This window comes from Toxorhynchites rutilus, chromosome 2 (assembly GCF_029784135.1).
Source record: "Toxorhynchites rutilus septentrionalis strain SRP chromosome 2, ASM2978413v1, whole genome shotgun sequence".
NCBI lineage: Eukaryota > Metazoa > Arthropoda > Insecta > Diptera > Culicidae > Toxorhynchites > Toxorhynchites rutilus.
The window spans coordinates 20,123,291-20,129,998 of NC_073745.1; the positions used below are offsets into that span (position 1 = coordinate 20,123,291).

At 36.4% G+C, this 6,708-nt stretch overlaps 1 pseudogene; it reads right to left on the bottom strand.

Moving 5' to 3' along the window:
- Positions 1-907: 907 nt before the first annotated feature.
- LOC129772188 (U4 spliceosomal RNA) lies at positions 908-1,098 on the bottom strand (annotated as a pseudogene).
- Between the last annotated feature and the right edge of the window lie 5,610 nt (positions 1,099-6,708).

Consider the following 6,708-nt stretch of genomic DNA (forward strand, 5'->3'; position numbering starts at 1 on the left):
CAATATATGGCGACTTATAGAAAAAAAACAGTTTAGTTCTACGTCAATAATGCGGTCGTATCTTGGACTCAACCTCCTATAATTTTTTATATCGCTCGTGATACCACGGTCATAATTTACATATGCGCACATTACACCGATTCAATTTGGATTATTTTTCAGCATGATGCAACAAGTCTTACAGGCAGGGTTGCCAACCTTTCAGTTTTTCCTGTATATTGCCAATTTTATTTTCAAGCATGCCAATGAAACAGTCAAAGGCCAAAAATCTCCAGAATTATTTGAAATTTTCACAGTTTTATTCAGTTTTTTTCGGCATTTTCAAGTTTTTTACTCCCCAAAATTATATACTTTTCGTCCAGTTGTGAGAATTCTACTTCGCCTCACTCACATCGAAGATCTATATGAAGACTCTCGTCTTTCTCTATCTACATTTTTATATATCTAACAGTTTTTCAATAAAAGCGCTACGAATGTTTTTTTAAATAAAACAGAAACGGTTTTTGTAAGGTGCATAAAAGGCTCAATAATTGTAGATTCCTTCTTCCCACAGTTGGAGTGCTTGTAACACTGTCATGTAACGTTAATATGATCAATGTCATGTTCTGGCAGCATTGTATAGCGGTATGTCAGTGGTGGCGCCATCCATTCAGTGCAGACTCTCAAGTAGGAGAGACGTGTTTAATTTGTTCGATCAATATCCGTGTCGATTGGTTCTACAGCAATGGCGTGTGCTGACGCCGCACAGTGCGGCGTCGCATAGGCAAAAGTCAAAAAATTCACTTTTATATTCACCCAAACTATGTAGGCGGTGTGTATTATAGATGTTTCAGGCATGCTGAAACGATCTCAGTAGCCTTGTTAGCCCACCCAATTTGTCAGAACAAGCATGTGCAGTCAAGAAGTTCCTTAAGAAAAAAAGATACTAAAATTTCAAATCCTTCGGCAAAAAACTATGTATGGGTTATACCTATGATATAACCGCAAGGTTGACGTAGGACTGCCGTTGGCTTAGTAATCATTTGTGTTTTTTTCAATTAGCAATAATCGCACTTCGAATGCTCCTCATTGGGTACGATATCGCCGCTGCGCAGAGCTGTAAATTATTGATTAAACTAGTGAATGAACGAAACAATTTACGAATTCAATTGCAAACAAATCCCTATTTATTATCAACATTTTGCCTAATCATCAAAGGGTATGCGTAGAAGTTCAGTGAGCTTGCGACATGAAGGGGCTTGCAGTCTTGAATAACCGAGCCAAAGCGTTGCATTTGTACCCGCTTTTGTTGACCATGTTAGCAAATTCAGCAATCCGGAGTGTAAAAATGCATGGGGGTATAAAAAGTACTGCCGAGATCTGGAATGCCGATTTTCCCAATTTATTGGTTTCGGAATCTGTGTAGGTAAAACACATTCCGGTTTGCAAAAACGCAAGCGAGTACAAAAGTACTCGCAGCTTGCATCTCATTTGCAATGCCAATTTCCCCCGACTCCATGGTTTTGAAGTCTGTGGTAGGGAAACATTCCGATTTGCAAAAGCGCAAACTAGTACGAATGTATCTGTTGCTTGCATTTACTTTGCAATGCCAGTTTCCCTTGGCTCCATCGTTTCGAAGTCTTAGGGAAACATTCCAATTTTCAGAAACGAAAACGAGTACAAAAGTACTCGCTGCTTGCATCTATTTTGCAATGTCAGTTTCCCCAGACTCCATGGTTTAGAAGTCTGTGTTAGGGAAATATTCCGATTTGCAAAAGCGCAAGCGAGTACAAAAGTATCCGCTGCTTGTATCCATTTTGCAATGCCGATTTCTCAAGGCTCCATGGTTTTGAAGTCTGTGTTAGGGAAACATCCATTCATTCCTGCGATGGTACCTCAATCGCTGTTCACTTATAACTGAGTGGGTTTCCGAGCGGCGCTCGCTTATATACCGATTAGTGGTTTCAATAGCCTGTTTTGAGAGCAATTTTAAGGCTATTGAAACAAGTTGTTGGATCAAAAAGTAACAAGTATATAACGCGTAGACATTTTATCTTTCGAATGAAGTGTTTATCATACCATTACGTTCAGTTGTTTAGGAGCTATTAAAGCTCAAAATCTCGGTCTCCGGCGTAACGCTTTCGTTTTCGAAACTTTGGTTTTACACCCCGGTATAGAAATGAAAGACGTAGTTCTACGTCAAAAAGTTCCGCGGAGTTTCGCACCAAAACACCCCTCATCTTTTCAGTCATTATACCCTTGATATTCTGCAAGTGATTCTTGTTGCTCAAGTCTGCTCTTCTGACCACAGTTTACGTTTTTTAGATGATATTTCTACAATCAAGAATAAGCAAATTTTCGAACAATGGTTGACCCCTCCCAGAGAAAGGTCGTTTGTTCACCTTTTTGTTGAGTTTTTGTAATACGGATAAGAGAAATTTCTCTAAAGAATTTGAAGAAGAGCTTTTGAAATTTTGCAAAGTTTATTGCTACAAAATTAACCAGAGGTGGTCGAAATGCTGCAGATCATATTCAAAATTCGAAAAGCAAAATTCTGACTGGTTGTCAAAACCAGTTAAGCTTCCGGCATATCAGAATGATAAAACTAAAGACGATTTGCAGTCTGTTCCTCAAATTGGTAAAGGAAGACCTCAGAAATCGTTTAACGAATGTTCGAAAAAGACAAAAAGGCGACGCTTGCATTCGCTGCCAATATGCTCTATATGTTGATTTAGATCTCTCTGAAAGAAAGTACAATGTACTTCGAAGTACCTTGAATGAAATACATCCAAATTTGCTACCAAGTCTTTATGCATTGAAACAAGAAAAAGCAAAAATAACTCCTAAATTGATCTCTGCGACTGAGACGTCTACTGAAGTAGATTTACAAGATCTTATGAATTGCATCTCCGCTAGCATCGTCAAAGAAATTTCGCTAATGACTTCAACTTCAGTCAATCTCGTCTGTAAATGGGGTTTTGACGGCAGTTCAGGGGATAGTGCATACAAGCAAAAGTTTACGGAAGCAGGAAGTTCAGACGAAAGTTTGTTAGTCGTTGCACTGGTTCCCTTAAAACTGATCAACTCCGCAAATAACCCTATCATCTGGATGAATCCTCGGCCAAGTTCAACATCGTACTGTAGACCGCTTAAATTTGTGTTCACGAAGGAAGACTCACAAGCTATTCTTGCCATTCAGTCAGAAATGGAGAAGAAAATTAAAGCGTTACAGATTTTCAACATCAATATCGATAGCGCTCAGATCGTTGTAAGTTTTGAATTCCATCTTACTTTAATAGATGGAAAGGTAGCAAATGTGCTTTCCGAAAATAAAGCTTCTGCAAAATGCCGAATTTGTGGATCTGTTCCGAAAGAGATGAATACATCGAAATCTGTTGAGACAGTACCAAATACCGAAACTTACAAGCTAGGCCTATCACCACTGCATTGCAAAATAAAATGTTTTGAATGCGTAATTCACATCGGTTAAAGGTTAGCATTATAGAATATTTAATAGTGTATAAATAATAACTATCATTCATTTCAACAGATTGCCATTCAAAACCTGGCAAGTGAAAACTGCTGAACATAAGCAAGAGTATGAAAGCAGGAAGCGAGAAATTCAAGAGGCGTTCAAGTCAAGGATGGGTCTAGTTGTCGACAAACCGAAACCGGGGTATGGTTCAAGCAATGACTGATAACGAATTTCGCTACAATTCTCCGTATAATATCGTCGGGGCGAAAAATTGAAATGTCCAAATACCAGAAACTATTGTCGGACATTGTCTCTACATAAGCCTGTACGGACGGTATTTTATGCCAGTAACTGTGCATAAGTTGGTACACAGTTCAGATATTATGGAAGCATTTGATCTGCCTAGTGGCCAGTTATCGAAAGAGGTTTTAGAAGTTACACACAGGCTGATCAGGGAGAACAGGTTGAATCATACAAGGAAAGCATCAAGAATTTACAGTAATAAGGACTTGATGAACTATATGCTGCTTTCTTCTGACCCTTCCATAGCAGGGAAGTGAAAAACTATAGCGAATAATCATGACACGGATGTCAATGATATTTCTTCTTTTTTTGCTGATACTGTTGAATTTGATTCTGTTTGTCTTTTTAATGAAACTGAACAATTTACAAAATAATCGAAATATGTAAGAAAAGAAATAAGACATAAGCTATCTCATCACATTAATCAAAAGAGGTGTACTTATTCATAAACTAACAAATATTACAAAATAGAGAGAAAAAAATACCCTTAAGGAAAATTTCAAAATAATAAATAAATAATAAATAGTGTAGATTTTGTCCTGCTATACAATACATGTATAGAATGTAAAAATTGAATGTGACCCTAGAATAGAAAACATTTAAAAATTGAAAAATTACCATAGTGGCGTTTGCGTAACTTTGCCATCGGATGAAAAATAAAAGATTATACTATTTGTGTATTATCCAAACAGGAGAAATATTCCGGAAAGCATTCTATTTCATTATTTTTTTGTTTATTTCTATTTCAACATTATTAATTTGGTGTTTAACATACTTTTGCGATTATGTACAAAACGTTAGTCTTTTATGCAAACAAAATCGTATAAAGCATTAATCCTTTATGCAATGAGTAAGGATATATAAATCAAACATTGCCCTAGAGTAAAATGTATTTGATTGTTAAAAATGAACCATTAGCAACTTAGACGTAAAAATGTATAAAAAAATGAAAAATCACCACGGTGGCGTTTAGGTCACTGTGTCGTCGGATGAGATATAAAAGATTGTGTGTTAACAGCCTTTTATCTAAACAGGAGAAGCATTCCAGAGAACAATTTAATTTTATGTCACTATTAATATACTTTACACTATCAAGTTGGCGCTTAAGACACTTTTGCGATTACGTAATAATACATAAGTCTTTAATGCAAATAGTAGATTTCATCATAGCTAACATTTTTTCCATTATACCTATCCAAAAAAATGACTATAAGGGTTGTTTTGATTTTTATCACGCATCCCCATATATTCAACGCACTGTGCGACGTGCCGAAAACCGACTTGAATCAAACCGAACCGAACCCGAAACAAGTGGGTGGGGTTCGAGAAAGTCGAACCAAAACAAAACGAAGTAAATTAGCGTTAACGACCAGCGTTGCCAATGTTCCAGTTTAGACTGGATTCTTTCAGTTTTTTTTGTTCGATCCAGTCAAACAGTTAAACCCTAAAATATTCCAGTTTTTTAGAATATTTTACAGTTTTATCCAGTTTTTTTTATATGTGTGCTTCAGTTTTACCAATTTCATGTAAAATAAATTCATAATGCATAAATATTATCCCTCCTTCACTTTTTTAATTTTGTTTTTTGACTTTTTGATCAACGTTCGATCGATGCAAGGTGTATTTACTTTAAATCGATCTTTATTTTCTTTCTTACATACTCTCAATGTTATTTTTCTCCTGCTTACACTTCCGAATTCCATACGGTTAGCGTGTAGTGCGTGTGGTGACTACGCAAGCAACAACGCGCTACTTTGTCTTTGAGTTTATATAAATATTCTATGTTCTAGATTCTCCAAAACATTCTGAAGTCAAGACCAATTGATTTACCATTTCAACAACGAATGGTGCAATGTTCATAACAAAATAGCTTATAAAAATGCTTAATGGAGCGAAGATGGTCAAAATAAACACTACAAAAATATCAAAATTCGAGGAAAAGGATAGAGGATTGAGATTAGATTTGATGCAGTGATCTAGAATCAGAAACCGTGTCCCCAAACACCCCTATTATTCACATTGTCGAGCAATAAATACGAGAAGTGTTATCCAAATAGTGTTCAAGTGTTCAAGATGAAAAGATTCTCAAATATTGTTTTGCAGTAATGTTCGAGTGGTGGGTAACGTTATTTTGATCTGCTCGAATGGTTAATCAACGGTTTATTTCGCTATTTTATGAACTATAGTGAAATCCGTTTATTATGGCTCCGCTTATACTGACCTACCGCCGATTCATACGTAATTACACGTAATTACATGACGTCCGCTGATTATTACCTCCTTTCGACATAATGACATCGGATAATAATATAAATATATCTATCTATCTATCTATCTATCTATCTATCTATCTATCTATCTATCTATCTATCTATCTATCTATCTATCTATCTATCTATCTATCTATCTATCTATCTATCTATCTATCTATCTATCTATCTATCTATATAAATAAAAATGGAGTGATGTCTGTCTGTCTGTCTGATTCTTATAGACTCGGAAACTACTGAACCGATCGACATGAAAATTGGTATGTAGGGGTTTTTGGGGCCGGGGAAGGTTTTCGTGATATTTTGAGACCCCTCCCCCCTCTCTAAGGGGGGCTGCCATACAAATGAAACACAAATTTCTGCATTACTCGGAAATTAACCAAGCAAACGAAACCAAAGTTGGCATGTGAAAGTTTTAGGGTGCAATAAATGTTTCTATGATGGTTAGACAGTCCTTCCCCCACTCAAAGGGGGGGCTGCCATACAAATGAAACACAAATTTCTGCATTACTCGAGAATTAAACAAGCAAATGAAACCAAATTTGGCATGTGGAGGTTTTAGGATGCAATAAATGTTTCTATGGTGTTAAGATACTCCTTCCCCCTCTCTTAGAGGGGGCTGCCGTACAAATGAAACACAAATTTTTGGATTACCCAAGAATTAATCAAGCAAATTAAACC